Genomic DNA, 18,609 nt, shown 5'->3' with positions numbered 1-18,609 from the left:
ATCAGCAATGAACAAGTGGCACTTGAAATTGAAAATACAATACTATTTACACTAGCAGCCCCCAAAGGAAAATACTTAGGTATAAATCCTAACAAAATATGTACAAGATCTATATGACAGAAATCTAAATAAATGGAGAGATATTACCTTATCCACGGATAGGAAGATTCAATATGGTCAAGATGTCAGTTTTCCCCAATTTGATCTACAGATTAAAAAAAAAAACAATCAAAATCCAGCAAGTTATTTTGTAGATATCAACATTTTTTTTCTTTTTTTAAGTTTTTTATTTATTTTGAGAGAGAGAGAGAGAGAGAGCACGAGTAGGATAGAGGAAAGAAAGAGGGAGAGAGAGAATCCCAAGCAGGCTCAGCATTGTCAGCACAGAACCTGACTCAGGGCTCCATCCCATGAAAGGTGAGATCATGACTGACTGAGCCACCCAGGTGCCCTTTCATGTAAACTTTAGAATGTTTGTTGATATCAGGGCACCTGGGTGGCTCAGTCAGTTAAGGATATGACTCTTGATTTCAGCTCAGGTCATGATCTCACCTTTCATGGGATCGAGCCCCGTGTCGGACTCTGTGCCAACAGTGCTAAGCCTGGAGCCTGCTTCAGATTCTGTCTCCCTCTCTCTCTCTGCCCCTCCCCAGCTCGCACTCTGTCTCTCTCTCTTAAAAATAAATAAACATTAAAAAAAAAAAGATTCTCTCTCTCACTCTCTCCCTTTGGCCCCTTCCCCACTTGTATGCACGCTGTCTCTCTAAAAAAAAAAAATAAAAATTAACAAAACAAAACAAAAATTTGTATGAAGATTCAGAATAGCTCACATAATATTGGAGAATAACACAATTGGAGGACCAACACTACCTGACTTCAAGACTTACTATAAAGCTACAGTAATCAAGACAGTGTGGTATCGGTGAAAGAATAGACAAATGGATCAGTGGAAGGGAGCAGAGAGCCCAGAAATAGATCCACATAAATATAGTCTTTTGATTTTTGACAAAGGAGGGAAGGCAGTACAGTGGAGAAAAGACAGTCTTTTCAACAAATGGTGCTGGAACAATTAGACATCCCCATGTGAAAAAATCAATCTAGACACAGACCTTGTAGCTGTCACACAAATTAACTCAAAAGGGATCACAGACTCAACTGTACAATGAAAAACTATAAAATGCCTAGAAGATAACATAGGAGAAAATCTAGATGACCTTGGATTTCGTGATGGCTTTTTAGATACAACAACAAAGGCAAGATCCATAAAAGAAAGAATTAATAAGCTGGACTTCATTAAAATTATAAATGTCTGCTCTGCAAGAGACACTGTCAAGAGAAATGAAAAGACAAACCACAGACTGGGAGATAATATGGGTAAAAGACGTATCTGATGAAGGACTTTTACCCCCAAATACACAAAGAACTCCTAAAACTCATCAGTAAGAAAACAAACAAACCAATTAAAAAATTGGCCAAAGACCCTCACTGACACCTCATGACAAGAGATATAGCAGACAAATAAGCACATGAAAAGATGCTCCATATCATATATCATCAGGGAAATGCAAATTAAAACAGCAGTGAGATACCACTACATATTTACTAGAATAGCCAATGGCTGGAACACTGACAACACCAAATGCTGGTGAGGATGTGGAACAACAGGAATTCTGATCTATTTGTGGTGGAAACGCAAAATGGTACGGCCACTTTGGAGGTTTGCTGGTTGGTTTTTTTTTCTTTGTTTTGTTTTTGTTTTGTTTTGTTTTACAAAGCCAAACACATCCTTACCATAAGATACAGCAATCACATTCCTTGGTATTTTAAAACTTATGTCTCCACAAAAACCTGCACACGGGCATGTGTAGCAGTTTTATTCACAATCACCAAAATTTGGAAGCAACCTTGATGTCCTTCAGTAGCTGAATGGATCACTAAACTGGAGTACATCCAGATAACAGAATTTTCAGTGCCAAAACCAAATGAGCTCTTTATCAAGCCGTGAGAAGACACAGAAGAACTGTAAGTGCATATTACTAAGTGGAAGAAACCAATCTGAAAAGGCTACATACCGTGTGGTTCCAACTATACGACATCCTGGAGAAGGCAAAACTATGGAGACAGTAAAAGGGTCAGTGGTTTCAGAGGTTAGGCAAGAGAAGGACAAACAGTTGGGACATGGGGGATTTTTAGGGCAGTGAAACTACTCTATATGATACTATGATGGCGGAGACGGGACAATCGACATTTGTTCAAACCCATGGAATATACAACAGCAGAGTGAACTCTAATGTAAGCTACGGACTTTTGGGTGATAATAACGTGTCAGTGTAGGTCCATCGATTATAACAAATGTACCACCCTCGTGTGGGATGTTGGTAATGGGGGAGGCTCTGCGAGTGTGGGAGCAGGGGTTATATGCGAAATCTCTGTACCTTTGGCTAAGTTTTGCTGCAAACCTAAATCTGCTCAAGAGAATAACGTCTATTTTAAAAAATGGGTATGGATTTTCAGGAGCTTGATTTGTTAATATGTATAAGAAGCCTTGAAGTTTTAACATTCTTTAATGCAGAAATTATATTTTTATTAGTTTTTCCTGTGTAAATAATAAATGGAGCAGTTAAAGATTTCACTACAAAGATGTTGATCGCAACATTGTTTAGTATAACAAAGAACTGGAAACAACCTGAACTCTCTACACTTGCTTAATATGTGATAAAAATGTCTTTGATGAAATACCACGTAATCATATAATTTTCTTGAATCAATACAAATTCATATGATTAAAAAATCAAAACATATACAAAATGCATGAGAAGCATCCCTCTCACCCCGTCCCCCTCCGTTTTCCCCCTGTTTCTAGACACACTGGTTTAATATTTTCTAACTATACCTGTTAAATTGCAAAGTGGATTATTTCCCAATTTTTGGCTGATATTGTGCTATACAAGAATGCTATAATATAAAATTAGCAGTGCTTTGGCAAATAACTTTGTATGTGACATCTTTTTGTATATGTGCAAATGATAATAAATTGGATAATAAATTCCTAAAAGTGGTACTGGTGAAAGCATAGAAGCATTTGTAATTTGGGTAGATATTGTTACATTGAAGCCCATAAAGGGTCTCACCATTTTGCACTTTCCAGGTAAGCAGTCTTTGGTAGAAGTGAGTGCCTCGGACTGTACCTGAATCAAGAAGCAAATATCTGTTCGGGCGCCCGGGTGGCTCAGTCGGTTGAGTGACTGACTTCAGCTCAGGTCATGATCGTGCAGTTTGTGAGTTCAAGCCCCGTGTCAGGCTCTGTGCTGACAGCTCAGAGCCTGGAGCCTGCTTCGGATTCTGTGTCTCCCCCTCCCCTCTCTCTACCTCTTCCCTGCTCACACTCTGTCTCTTTCTCAAAACTAAATAAACATTAAAAACAATTAAAAAAAAAAAAGAAGCAAATATCTGTTGAAGTCATAAGAAGGCAATAATCAAAAGCAGGATTTCTCAGCAATGTCGGTCTCTCACACTTGACCTCAGTTCTGAATGCAGGGTGCCCTCTTGTCATCCAAAGTATGATAGGGAGGGACACTGTCCCCAAGAAAGTTACCTCAGTTTATTTTTCTGTGTCTCTGTGTGTATCTCATCTAGTCATTAATAATCCATTTATGAAGGTGCCCTTGTGATCAACAGTAGACACATTTTTAGGTAAACTTTTATAATTAAAAAAATTTTTTTAAATGTTTTTATTTACTTTTGAGACAGAGAGAGAGAGAGCATGAGCAGGGGAGGGGCAGAGAGAGGGGGAGACACAGAATCTGAAGCAGGCTCCAGGCTCTGAGCTGTCAGCACAGAGCCCAACGTGGGGCTCGAACTCACGGAGTGTGAGATCATGACCTGAGCTGAAGTCGGACGCTTAACCGACTGAGCCACCCAGGCACCCTTATATTTTTTTACAGTTTACTTATTTATTTTGAGGGAGAGAAAGAGAAAGATAAAAAAACACAAGTGGGGGAGGAGCAGAGACAGAGACAGAGGGAGAGGGAGAGAATCCCAAGCACGCTCTGCACTGTCAGCACAGAGCCCGACGTGGGGCTCAAACCCATGAACCACAATTAAGTAAGTGTAATTAAGGTCTATGGGTTATTGTTGGGAAAGGTGGGACATAATTAATGGTTCGAGGGGCTTCTACCTTTCATTCAATCTACTCGGTTTTCACAGCATTCTGGAAGGAGTGGCTCCGTAAGACATACTGGTTGACTCACCTGACCCAGCTAGTGTATTTTTCTCTCTCTGGTTTCCATCTGCTTCCAGGGAAGTGCCAGGAAGACGATAGTTGGGAGGGAGATAAGGCACCAGGCTCTGTGCCCACCAGCACGCTCCCTACCTATGGAGAAAGACACAAAAACATGGTAATTTACATGGAAGCTAGATTTTTGGTTAGAAATTTGTGATTGCTTTTAGAACTGTTTCAGAAATATTTCCAGAGCCCTCAGGAGGAGTCAGTGTTAGGGAAAGGGTGAGTTGAGTGAGCAAAGTGCTTGCAAGAAACAGGTCAGCAATGGACTCAGTAGAAGAAGGGTTGGTTAATGTTGTCCCCTTGGTGGGAATGCCATTGTTCTCTGCAAGGACAGTAGAATAAGAGGGCTACAGGGCACCTGTGTGGTTCAGTTGATTAAGCCTCCGACTTCGGCTCAGGTCATAATCTTGAGGATTGTGGTTCGAGCCCCACATTGGGCTCTCTGCTGTCAGTGTGGAGCCTGCTTGACATCCTCTGTCTCCCTGTCTCTCTATCTCTTTCCCACTTTCTCTCTCTCTCTCTCTCTCTCAAAACTAAATAAACATTAAAAAAAGAGGACTACAGTGTACCTTATGAGAAAGACTGAAGGCTTTCAAACCAAGAGCCAGATTGGGTTGGGTTTGGAAACAGTTTAGCTTTATAAGGAGATACTTGGAGGTTGATTTTTGTTTTTCCTTGGCTTCTCCCTGCAAGTAAAGCCTCAGGTGCTTGCATGCTGTCTCTCCCCGAGCTCAGAAAAGGACATAAATTCCTTCCTCAGGTATGTCAGCCAAGGCAGGGTTTGGGTGCAAACATGTGAAACAAATTCACATAATGTAGAAAGTCAAAAGGTAAATGCCTTCTCTGTCCCCTCTCCACAATCTAGCCCCTTAGAAGTGATCCCTATTAACTGGAGTTCATTATATACATTCAAATGCCAACCACACCTACTCTGGGGATGGTTGGGCTCACTATAGGAGGAGTCAGAGGAGGGGGGAGAGCCATTTTCATTATGGGTGACTTAAGTCTCTGAGTTATTTAACTTGAATATTAAGAAGAATGTGACCTTGGTTCACGCCCCAAGGTGAAAGTAGTCTAGCTGAGTTTGGGTTCCTCTAAAAGCAGATCCTGAGATAATGATTTGAGGGCAGAGTTTTCTGGGGAGGTGATCCCAAGAATTGATGTTAGGGGAGTAGAAGAGTGGCTCAGGGAAGGGACAGCAGCCAACAAAACGGTGTGAAGCCACGCAAGTTACTGCTGTGGGCAAACGGAACTTAATTCCGCTGGGGACAGCGCTGGGATCCAGCGTGGAACACGCACCCCAGAGTTCTACCAGCAGGGGGGGTGAGGGAGCTCGCAGCTGTCCGCTGAGAACTGTTCCAGAGGGGGTGTTGATTCCCCAGTCCGTTCAGTCCGCAGGGCTGATGGGCAGAGCAGAATCTTGCAGTCAGAGAGGCCTCCAGCGAAGAGAGGCCATTGCTGTCAGTTGGAAAGCATGTACTGAAATACTGACGGGGTGTGTGTGTAACACTCAGAACGTTTGCCACATGGGCGTTGCATTGCATGTTTGTACTGCAAACATGTTGCATTGCATGTTTGTAATTATTGGTGGGCCCAGTTGTTGTCTCTCATCCTCCAGCAGGTTCTTCTGACTGTGTCCTTCTCATGGTGATGGCAGAAGTAAGGAAGAAGCAAGTCCCAACCGATTAAACCGTTTCAAGCCTCTCCTTGGGGGGGGGGGGGGGGGGGGAGGGTGTTTAATCATCCTCAGCTGACATCCCATTGGCTGAAGCAAGTCACATGGCTGAATCCAGAGTCACAGATCTGAGCTGGTCACCCTACCTACTTTGGGAGGGCCCGGGGAAGTTAAATGGCAAAGGGCACGTATGCAGCGAGGAGTGAAGAAATGGGGCCAAACAACACAATCCACCAATTTTCGCTCCACTGGATCCCAGGACTGCCCGCCTTGCCCCTTCAGCGGCTGCTCTGATTCTCTGAGCTAGCCCATCGCCTCAATAATTACCCTTTTTTTGGCTTAATTTACCCACCCAGACTTGGATACTGTCACTTGCTATCAAGGAACCCTATCAGATTCAGGTCTTTTCATGCAGGAGAGAATAGACACAGAGAGATTAAGTTCCAGAGGTCACACAGCTAGTAGGTGATGGAGTTCTGATTCAAACCAGGCTCCAAATTCCAGACTCTTTTTTTTTTTTTTTTTAATGTTTATTTATTTTTGAGAGAGAGAGAGAGAGAAAGCATGAGTTAGGGGGGGGAGGCAGAGAGAGAGGGAGACGCCAAATCCGAAGCAGGCTCCAGGCTCCGAGCTGTCAGCACAGAGCCCAACACGGGGCTTGAACTCATGAACCGTGAGATCATGACCTGAGCCGAAGTCGGAGGCTCAACCGACCGAGCCACCCAGGTGCCCCTCCAAATTCCAGACTCTTTCCATGGCGCCAACTTGAGAACTGTGGTTTCCATGGTGCAAGGGAGACAGGTGGAAGTCAGGATTCATCACATGTACTCTTGCTCTGGACAACCCTGCCTGCCTCAGGGGGAGCACGGCATGGAAGCAAGAACTGAGCAAGGCAGAGAAGAATGAACGAGATCCCCAGACCCATGCTTGACTCCAGGAACTATGAGCATCCCAACCGACGCTGGGCTGACCTTGAAGGCAGCTCTCAAATTGGAGTGTGTGTCATGACCTTTCTCAAAATATACATGACGAGACTCCATGCTGGTAGATTTTCATTCCACATAACAATAGGATTTTCCTGTGTTGTTTTTTTTTTTTTTCAAGTATTTATTCTTTACCAGGGTTCCCATAAAAAAAAAAAAATGATGGAAATCATTGGCTATAGGAAGTGGACCTTAATGAAATCTGATGCAAAACAGCCGAGCATCTTCTCAGCAGAATGGCATTTTGCTTTCTTTTTTTAAATTATTATTTATATATTTATTTTGAGATAGAGATTGTGAGTGGGGGAGGGGCAGAGAGAGAGAGAGAGAGAGAGAGAATCTCAAGTAGGCTCCTCACTGTCAGCTCAGAGCCCAACGTGGGCCTCTAACTCACAAACCATGAGATCATGATCTGAAATCAGGAGTTGGATGCTTAGGGGCACCTGGGTGGCTTGCTTGGTTAAGCGTCTGACTTCAGCTCAGGTCACGAGCTCACAGTTCGGGAGTTCAAGCACCACATCAGGCTCTCCACTGTCAGTACAGGGCCCACTTTAGATCCTCTGTCTCCCTCTCTGTCTGCCCCTCCCCTGCTCTTGCTAAAAAAAAAAAAAAGTCAGACACTTAACCAACTGAGCCACCCAGGCACCACTGCATTTTGCTTTCTTGCTTGTAATCTCTTGTATCAGCTAAGATTGTGCGAATACCTTTTTTTTCTTAAATAAAAAAAAAATCAATTTTGAGCTTTTCCCCTCTGTTTATTCCAGAGTGGACGTTTTCGAACCTCCACTAGTTGGAAATGCCACTTAAAAAACCACACAGAAGCCAGGAACAGAAAGTGAAGACCAGGGACAAATCAACACGCATTTTTGAGTACAGCTCTCCGTAACACACTTTGCCAGCCATTGTAAGGCTTTACGTGCAGCTGGGAGCACAGCTGAGCTGGGGCAGAGCTGGGAAAGGGGAGAGGTATCAGTTTATATGAAGGTACAGCTTGTTCAGGGAATGGGAGGTAGATTTTGAGAAACTACGCCATGAGTGGTTTGAATCATGCACGGGGGTCTCTTTTTAAATAGAAAGCAATTGGCATTTAAGTTCAGAGATGCTTCCATAGGGATGAGAGCTACGAGGTGTGTGGTGGGAGTGCGGCAGGGCGGGCTCCCAGGCTCAGGAGTCCACGCGGTCCAGCTGGTGGCACATTTTTCACGTTGCTATCACTTTGGCATAGGCCGAGAATAAAGAAGACTATAGCTCCCAAATCTTTCTGCTCCCATCCCAGACATTCTCAGCAGAAGAGATAAAAGATGGCTCTGAACAAAGGCATCCAAGGGCATGGAACAGTACTCCTGACTTTGAGGGAATGGTAGGTGGGAGACGGGGGTGGGGGCTGTGCTAGGAGGAACTGCATGCCTGCTTTCAGCCCCATCTTAGGATAGCTGCACTCTCTCCTCCACTCAGTGCTGTCCCAGCCCCACAAGGGGCTCTTGATAAGAAATAGTGAGAGGAGGGGCACCTGGGCGGCTCAGTCGGTTAGGCATCCGACTCTTGATTTCGGCGCAGGTCATGATCTCACGGTTCGTGAGATCTCTGCCATCAGCACAGAGCCTGGTTTGGATCTTGTCTCTCCCTCTCTCTCTGCCCTTCCCCTGCTTTGCATGTGCATTCTCTCTCTCTGTCTCTCAACTCTAAATAAAAACATTAAAAAAAAAAAAATGAAACGGTGAGGATTAGGGTGTGGGTAGGACCAGCAGAGGCCACAGGGCTTCCCCAAGGCAAAAGTGGGCGTAGAAGCTAAGAGTCCCCCCACAGACACACAAGTCTGTATTTGGGGACACCTAGCCTCCCAACTGAGACCCCCCACACCCCGGGAGGCAACTGGAGATGAGGTTGGGGTGAGAGAAAGAGGGGAAAAACCAGACAAGAGACAGCTGACATGTGATATTGTAAATGCTCATGTTTATACTTATCTTGGAACGTAAGAGAAGGCGTGAGCCCACTGCTGACATTGTCTGTGTCTGAAGGCCCGGAGGTGCCCACGCTCTCTCCTCGTTCCCTATCCACCCCCGCCTCTGCTCCTGCCTTTTTTTTTTTAATGGCAAAGACCCTCCTTGATATTTATGGCTTTCCCCTTGGTGCATCCAACCCCATAGGATGCCCTTCGCTTTGTACTCCGCAGAGGTATAGAGTTCAGACTGCAACCTTCCTGTAACATTCAAGCCCGGCTAATTCAATCTCCGCCACTCCATATTGATTTGCAGGGAGTTCTGAAGTCAACCATCTTCCCGGTCACTTCCCCGCACCTTCTGAGGCTGGCCCAGGCCTGTGACCTTCCTGAGGCCGGGCTGGTGGCTTTGAGTATCCCAGAGCTAGAGTCTAGCTTCTCTGTTATGCCTTGAATTCATGATTGTTGCTACTTTTTCTGAAAGTAGAAAGTTCTTGGTGAGACAAGTATTATTTGTCACTTTTTCTTTGCGGGCAGCGCGGAGGTCATTTTGCGTTTGGGCTGGTTTAGACAAAAGCCTAAGACCTAGTAAATAATAGTCTATCATTTTTAATGTGTGCATCTTTTTTTGTAGCGAAAAACATATTAAGTTTACCATTTTAACCAGTTTTGAGCATACAGTTCAGTGATGTTAAGTATGTTTACCTTGTGCAACAGATCTCTCCGACTTTTCCATCTTGTAAAACTGAAACTCTCTACCTATTAAATACCAATTCCTCCTCCCTCCCCCCGGCCCTTGGCAATCGCCTTTTTTCTACTTTCCGTTTCTGTGATTTGGACTAAAGTCCATCATCTTTGCATCTACCCCAAATGCCAAAGCAGTCCCTTCACCATGCCTGATGGCTGCTCAGATAGATGAGTCCAGTTACAATTTTCCCCCTAAGCTCTTTCAGCTTTACTTTAAAAACTATTACTAATGAAAATGTCACATCAGTCCGGGCTCACCCTCCAACAAGGCAGTGCTTTGTAACAGAAAGCTGGTTATGATCCAAATGCCTCATACATGTGAAAAAAAAAATCTCTGAAACAGAAATTGCAACACGCTCGCGGTGATTGTTTCTAGGTGGTAAACTTATGAATAAATTTTTACTTTGTCTTTATTATTTTTTTAAAAAAATTTTTAATGTTTATTTTTTAATTTTTGAGAGAGAGAGACAGAGTGCAAATGGGGGAGGGGCAGAGAGAGAGGGAGACACAGAATCCAAAGCAGGCTCCAGGCTCTGAGCTGTCAGCACAGAGCCCGACGCGGGGCTTGAACTCATAAACCGAGAGATCATGACCTGAGCCGAAGTTGGATGCTTAACTGGCTGAGCCACCCAGGTGCCCCTGTCTTTATTTTTAAATTGATGCACAGAAGACACGGGTTACTTGTCTGACAACGAATATGTATACAAAACCAAAGCAAAAAGTTATCCAGATATTTGGTATGACATAAATGACAATATTCTTTTTGGTATTTTCAATGTTTTTGAAAAGCTAACTGGGGAATGAATGAAACCAATCAGATAGTTTGGCACAAATGTTTTCTAATAGCCAAACAATTGGTTAAGAACCACGTGGTCAAATGGTTAACCAGTCAGTGAAAAGTCTGCCCTAGGAGAAAGCTAAAGACATTGGTGAACCTTCCTTACGTCAGGGGGCCCCATCAGTAGAAACATTAGGGAAAGTCATTCTGACTGAGCATAGGACTCAGATGATCCATCTCAAGCACCCAGGGCATGGGTTTTCACCAGGCCTTTGCCTTAGTCATGCATCACTGGTTGCAACCACCAGAAATGCACTTGAACCAGCCCATGTCAAGGAGGGGAATCTGGAGGAGAGAGTACATCATATGCTTCTTGCTTCTCGATTACCTGGATTGCAGATGCTGAGTAAGGGACGCCTGCTCAGAGCTCTCAGGGGCCAGAATCGCAGCTGGAGAGGCATCACAGTGGCTTGTGTCTCCGCGCTCTGAGGGTTTTGCTTGGTTTTCTGCATTTTCTCCTCTCTGTGTGTTTGCTCTGTTCTTCTCTCTCTCTGTCCCAGACCCTGCTCTGTCTGACCTCTCAGTTTTAAAGCCCAGGAATCCCACATGCCTAGGAGAGACAGAGAATTTAGGTGGCCCAGCTTGGGTCAGGCATCTGCCCAGCTGGCCACTAGCCCACGGGGTACATTTGTGTTATTTGGGAAAGGCATCATTTTTCCAGGCAGATGTAGCCCTGAGCCAGGGCACACAATCAGGCTTCATTTGCACCCAACCACCCCGTTCCTTGCACAGTGCACAACCCAGACAATAGTACATGGGAATCCTTGTCCGCTTTTGGTCTGATCAGCTGTGGCTGGGATGAAGTCAGGCATAATCACATGTGGGTGGAGAGAGAGCCCTCCTTCCTCTACCCCCACCCCAGGCACAAAAACAGCTCTAGCACTTTCCATCCTACTTCTTTCAGGCAGATCATGTTACAGTGGAGCTGGAGGTACTTTGTGCTGGCATATTCTGTGAAAAAACTGTAACTTTTGTAAGTATGGAGGACATGATTAAATTGAAGTTGATGAATGTGTTAATATATAGAGCTAAGAAAATAGAGATCACCTAGGCTCAATTTGTTCCATCAAATAACTGAGTGAAATATAAGATAATTTTGAGAATTACCACTGAAAACAGATTAAAGGAAAGAATATAAGTTCTCCTTAAGGAGGTTTTCATTCTAGAAACTTAGAAGCACCTGGGCTGGAAAGGGATTGTGTCTATCCGGAGGGGGAGTGAGGATGAATGGGGTCTGGAGTCCTTCTCCAGCCCCTATGGAGCCAGGAGACCTGGCTCAGAGAAAGCAATCAGATTTTTCCTTTTTGAACTCTGTTTGAACCCACCTCTATAAACTGGCTCATGGTTTTGTGAAATCTGTTAGTAATTGTCAACCTTGTTCCCAAAGTAGCCATAAAACCCCATCTGTATTTCAGGAAAGCCGCTGGTCTCTTCTGTATCTGTTTTTTCTCCCCACTCTCTCCTCTCTCCTGTCCGAGGAAACTATAGGTAGTGTCTGGAGTCCCCTGGTCCCCTTTTCTCTCTACACAGCAGGGTCTCCTGATGGGCCATCCTTCTCTCAGGATTTTCACTTCCTTGTCCTTCTGGTGACATGGAATTACCAAATTTTATTTGACCCCAACTGCCACTGATGGCTCATTCCCAGCTCCTCACCATCCCTTTGGACCCGATACAGCTAAGCGCACATTTCAAAATGTCATTCTGTTAGCCTTTGTGAAGTGACAAAGCATTTTCTTGTCTTGTAGACAGAGATCAACATATTTATGATTGACCTTAGAATATTTTTAAGACTTGGGACTGTTCCTAGGTGTTCTGCTTCAGATTCTACTGCCTATTTTATGCCAAGAGTGACCCTGACTTGATTCGATTCAAAGTATTTCAATACCGACTCTGGGCTAGGTGGGTCAATCATGGCAGGAGATGCTGATGGTCAGATTACCCGCTGGGACATAGTTGGTTGAATTAGCCCTGTCCAGAGTTTGTGAAGTCTCTCAAGGTTTTCTAACCCCATCATCCTGCTGTATTTTCTTCTTGTCCAGAAAATATTGGATTATACAACATGTCTTATGCTATAGGCATGACATGACTTAGGCAACCAACTCTTCGGTGGTGTCTTGGAAGGTTTTAAAGGTTTAGGGGGCACAACAGTTTGGCTCATTTTAGAGACCGTTGGCTAAAAAAAGCTTCAGAGGACTTGGAGGAGGCCAGGTTGTAAAACGTGGACAAAACCGCTGAGCAACAAAAGACCCAATGGGAAATTCACAGCGTAGATGCAATGACTTTTAGTGCACACGGTTTAGGAGTCCCGTGGTTGAGCCATAAAATTGTTAGGATGTAGAGGCCAAGGAACTCAGAAGGGCAAGCCAAGAATAATTTTTAAAATAGATTTAAAAGTGTTTTCTGCCAGGCAGGCAGGCAGGGACAGAATAGGGAATCCTCAGACTGGAGCAGGCTGTTGAGAACATTATTACATTACTTAATCCTCTAATCAAATAGTTGGACACCTTCTGGGGTGTTTTGGTAATTGACCAGAGTTCAGAAGACACTGTAGAAAGGAAGAAATTTAATTAAGCTTTATTGGATAATTGTGAAATTTGGTCATCAGATCACTCATTTTGCATTGCCCTCCCTGAATATTAAATTGGCAGGAGTAGAAATTGGAGATGAATGAACATGCCTTCTGATGCTTTTGTAAAGGGTGTTGGGGAATGTGTATTGGTGAGTAGCTCATGGGCTGTATTCTCGTGTCTCAATTACCGAGACTACGGATGACTTGCGTCTGTTGATACACTTAATAAGCAGGCACATTGGTGACTGTGTTTCTCAGGCTTGGCTGTACACTGGAATAACCTGAGGATCTGTAAAAAAAATAATAATAAAGATACTGGGGCTTATTCCCAGGGATTCTGACTTAGCTGGTCTGGAGTAAGGCCTGAGTAGTGGGATTTTTTAAAAGCTTCTCCAGATGATTCTAATATGTAGCAAAGCCTGAGCAATCTATGGGATTTTCTTACTACTTTAAACATTTTTCAACAGATTTACTCCTTGAGGTTGGATTCATTGGCTTTCATTGAGGCTTGGAGTTTCTACTGAACAGTGTGCTTCTGTTAACAACCCAACTAAAGAACATTTAGAATGTTCCAATGTATTCTTCAAATGCATATGTATGTCTATTTGTACCAAAATAAGTATGTGTTTGGAAATTCACCAGATATGGATTTTGAATTCAATTGGATTTAGACTTTGCTGGAACCATATGAGGTTTGTTTTTTTGTTTTGTTTTGTTTTGCCTTGTTTTGTCTTGTTTTTGAGAATCCTGATAAGGATTCAGTGTTAATTTTGTTTTGATAAAGGTTATAATCTGGGAAAAGGGATCTGAATTTTTAAAAATAAGTAACAGTTTATCTCTTGAAACAGTTTGTGAATTAGAGAGTTGTTCCCAAGTGTATCATCTAGTTTTTGCTGCATAACAAACTCTCCCCAAATCTAGTGGCCCAAAAGAAGAATATTCATTACTTCTCATGAATCTCTGGGTCAGCTGGGCAGTTCTGCTGATGTGGGCCAGACTTGACTGATCTCATCTGGGCTGGTTCATGTATCTGAGGTCAGTTGGTGAGTGGGATATGGGCTGGGTGGCCTTGGATGGCTTCATTCATACATCTGCTGGTTTTCCAGCTACAGCAGGGGTCACAGGAGTGACTGGACCATGTGGTCTCGCACCCTCCAGCAGGCTAGCCTGGCCTCACTCACACAGTAGTCTCAAGGCTCCAAGAGCAGCAAGAGGGCAGGTCCCAGGGTGTGAGCAGGCACTTTTCCATTCTCTGCTTGCATTGTTTGCCGTTGTCCCATTGGTCAAAGCAAGTCACATGGCAAAGGTCAGAGCCTGCATGAGAGGGCACTGCCAAAGGGCCTGGATACAGGAGGCCGTGAGCAAATCAGGTTCATTACTGCCAATAATCCACCAGGGTGCCTGCCCGCTCAGTGCCACCAGGTCACCAATTCTTCCAGCATTCTGGGTGAACTTGTCCTTTAACTTGAAAGCAGAATGGCTCAAACCCTCATCCCATAAACCAGGGGTTTTCCATTATTCCTCTTCCCAACATTTCCAAGGATCCTTGGAGGGAAAGAGGGGGGAGGAAGGCAGAGAGAGAGAGAGAGAGAGAGGAAGAGAGAGAGAGAGAAAGAGAAAGGGAAGTGTACAGAAAGGGAGCTTTAATTTTCCTCCCCAAAGTTCTTTGCATTAATTTTCTTCCTTCACAGAGCCGTGACGGGATCATTGTTTTCGCTCCACCTTGAGTCATACTCTCCTCCTTCCAGACTTCAGCCTTGAAGTACCAGCCCTCAGATTACCTGTTATTTACACAGGAGGAAATGTAGCTTTACAACAGAGTTATCTAGAGCGTGATCCCTTTAGCCAAGGGGTCAAACCTAACACCCCCCACCATGTGACACGATGTGATGCACTGATGCACTGGGTATTCCTGCCCCAGATGCCTAAGCTGAATCTTGTTACGTGGAAAAAAAGCCACAAAAGTACAGCTGAGGCGCATTGTGCAAAATAACAGGTTTGGACAGTTCACAAATGTCCACAGCTTGAAGACAAATCGCAGCAGAACTGTTCTAGAAGAAAGAAGACTCAAGAGACATGAAAAGCAAATGCAGTAGGTGATCCCAGAAGGAATCCTGGGTTGAAAAAGGAGCCATAAGGATATTTGGGGGGAAGATCTGGGAAAATTTGCATATGGACTGTGTATTCTATAGTATTAAATTGACATTAGCTTTCTAAGGCGAGCTATGGTATTGTGACGGTGTGGGAGAGCACACGCTCTTAGAAGACACATAGTTAAAGATCTCTGCTTGACTGTCATGATGTCTGCAATTCACTTTCAGTCAGTTTCAGTAAAAAACAAGCAAGTATGACAAAATAACAATCAGTGATTCTGGGCAAAGGGTATGTGGATGGTTACTTGTTCTATTCTTTCAAATTCTTGTAGGTTTAAAGTTTCAAGAAAAAAAAAATTGGAGAAAATGTTTTGGATATTTACCCTAGAACTGAAATGGTGAACTTTGATCCTCTATCATGGCCTGGGTTTTCTGAACTTGCATTTAGGAAAAAACAAAAACAAGAACAAGAACAAGAACAAAACTCACAGAGATGATCTCATACTACTCGACAAGGAGTCTCGGGACATAAGCCTCTCAGGAGGTTGGGGTAGGAAGAGCCCAGTAAACTTGCCCCCTTCCTTCCCAGGGATGTCTTTCTGCTTAGAGGCGGGACTTTTCTGCTGTGTGCAGACCACCAGGTCTGAGAGCTCACTTTGGCTTTGAAATCAGTTTTGCCACAGAAGGTACCCAGCTCTTCCTTCAACTGCCCTTTTGGGGAATGTCTTGGTGTCACTCCTCTTTGGTGCCAGGTGCCTTCCCCCAGGAAGCCACAGGGAACATGGGAACTGTCATCATCACTTGTCAACCCCTTCTTTCCCAAACCACTCATCTTAGACTCAGCTGGGAAACAGGAAGCAGATATTGTTCTGTGACACTGGCTGGTTCTACTTTGGGTAGACTCCAGGCTCAAGAACCCCATGTGGACCAGGCATGCATTGCTTTTAAAAATTGTTTCTAAGCAAGAAAGACCTGAAATTTAGGATTAAAAGTCTTCTCTCTCCTATGGTTCCTTCCAAGGGCAGACCCGCTCGTGCCTGTGAACCCCCAGAGGTCTATTATACCTCTGCACACATTCTAGGGTCTCATAGGGACTTTCCAAAGCTGGGCTGCTGCTGCCCACTTATGTCCACTGCCCAACCCAGCAGCCCAGAGCTGACAGAACCCAGTTCTGAATTTAGTTCTAGAATGTTCTTCATATTCTATTGTATTCTATGTGGTTTTAAGACACAAATAATAGTATGCTATTGATGTCTCCGAAAAGAAAATCATCAGGTGTTGCCTGTTAGCCAAACTAGGTAGGAGAGGTGACTCTGCACTGGTTTTGGATAATAATTTGGTAGCCTAGGGGAGGGAAGGAAATGGGTAGGAGAAGGAAGGACAATCCACGCTGATGGCCATAGGGTGTGGAGATAGGGGGCAGCATTCTGGAAACCATGCCACCTGGCAAGGCTGGAGGGTAGGGCAGGAAGCAGATAATCCTGAAGAGGCAGCCAAGGGACAGACCACAGGCAGTCTCCCCTCCTGGTACATTGGGAGTTTAGGCTTTATCTCGAAGACAGGTGTTTTTTCATTTTTGTCACTTGTGAATGATTCATTGGATGTCATTACTCTAAAGGATCACTGATCACTGATAATAGGTAAATTAAGAAGAAACGATTCAATGCAATCTGAAAATAATACAACTGAAGCATATGGATCTTTTAAAGAAGTGAAAATAATTGTTTTGTATCCGTGAGATGTCATTTTCTGTGCTGTTATCAAAGTTCAAGGATAGAAGAGTTGTGCCATCATGTTCCTCCAGTTTCTTTTCTTAGTCTTTCTAAAATTAGAGACTCCTAACTCACAACACAGCCTGGCAATGGTAGCCAGTATCTGGCCGCTCTCTCAAACGAATCCGTGTATGTGGATTGCAAAGAGACAGAAATTATGGAGGGTTCTCCCAGAAGACCACACTCAGCACTTTGTTGGACGCAAAGTCAACAAGAGCGCCACATTCAGAGGCTGGAGAGTCGAGTGTTTCCACCTGGGAGGGAGATGTGACTGGATTCATATCCGCTCTTTGGCTGGATTCAGTTCCAGAGTGTTCTTCATATCCTACTGTAACCCTTGGATGTGGTTTTAAAAATACAAATAATAGTATGCTATTGATTTCTTTCTCTGACAAGACAAGGAAATCATCAAGAATTGGCAAATGACCAAGTGCTCCAGAATCGAGCCATTTGTACAACGCTTCAATTTGTTTCCATTATTTCCCTTCAGTCCTCTGAGGACCTTTATCACTGCGGTGACTTCTGCGGCCGAGGTGCTGAGGACAAACCCGAGTCAATCTGATTCTCGGTCCTTGGGAGCTAACCTGCTCTTTTCCACTCTGGGTTTTATCTTTACTCTTTTTCACGTTTATTTGCACCAAGCCCTGGGAGTGGCTTGGGGCTGCAAGTGCCTTCAAAGTGTCAGTGTTCAACAGCTGTACACAGTAATTGTCACGGCCAGCTCATTCTTTGTCCTTCACAGACACACGAGCGGAGACATTCACCGCCAAGGCATCCTCTGGTTTTATTTTTTTAAATTTTTTTTTATTTAAAAAATTTTTTTAAACGTTTATTTATTTTTGAGACAGAGAGAGACAGAGCATGAATGGGGGAGGGACAGAGAGAGAGGGAGACACAGAATCGGAAGCAGGCTCCAGGCTCTGAGCCATCAGCCCAGAGCCCGACGCAGGGCTCGAACTCACGGACCGTGAGATCGTGACCTGAGCTGAAGTCGGACGCTTAACCGACTGAGCCACCCAGGCGCCCCTATCCTCTGGTTTTAAAGTGTGTGTGTACGAATTTCAAATGAAAGAAGACAACCAGAAGCTAGACTGATTTTATTGAGTGCTCATCAGAATATTTTAATCTGTTGACTCATGCCTTCAATGCTGAGAGATTCTCAGCCATTTTCTCTTTGGTAATACTTTTGCACCACTTTTTTCTGGCTTTTATTATCTTCCTTCTACTTTCTTTCAGTTTATGTTGTTTTCTGCTTTCTGTGACCTGGGCTTTTTCTCATGCTGTTCCCTCTGTCTGGAATGCACTTCCTGCCAAACCCACACCCCCTTTCCTCCAAGGCTCAACTGAAATAAATCCTCTTCCATGAAACTTCTTTTGAAGTTTATTTTTGAGGGGAGGGGGAGGAGCAGAGAGAGAGGGGGGACAGAGGATCTGAAGCCGGCTGTGCACTGATAGCAGTGAGCCCCATGTAGGGCTTGATCTCACAAACCATGAGATCACGACCTGAGCCAAAGTTGGATGCTTAAACGACAGACGGAGTCACCCAGGAGCCCATGAAACATATTTTGGTCCCCAACTGGATATACCCAGGTCTCCGATCACACAAAATAATAACCCCCCTGACGCCAGGTGTCTTCTGTTACTTTGTGTTTCTCGAGGTCCTAGTTCAATGCAGGACAGGTAATTCATGACATGTTGGTTGATTGAT

Source organism: Neofelis nebulosa, chromosome 9 (genome assembly GCF_028018385.1).
Source record: "Neofelis nebulosa isolate mNeoNeb1 chromosome 9, mNeoNeb1.pri, whole genome shotgun sequence".
Taxonomy (NCBI): Eukaryota; Metazoa; Chordata; class Mammalia; order Carnivora; family Felidae; genus Neofelis; species Neofelis nebulosa.
This window is presented reverse-complemented; position numbering follows the sequence as displayed.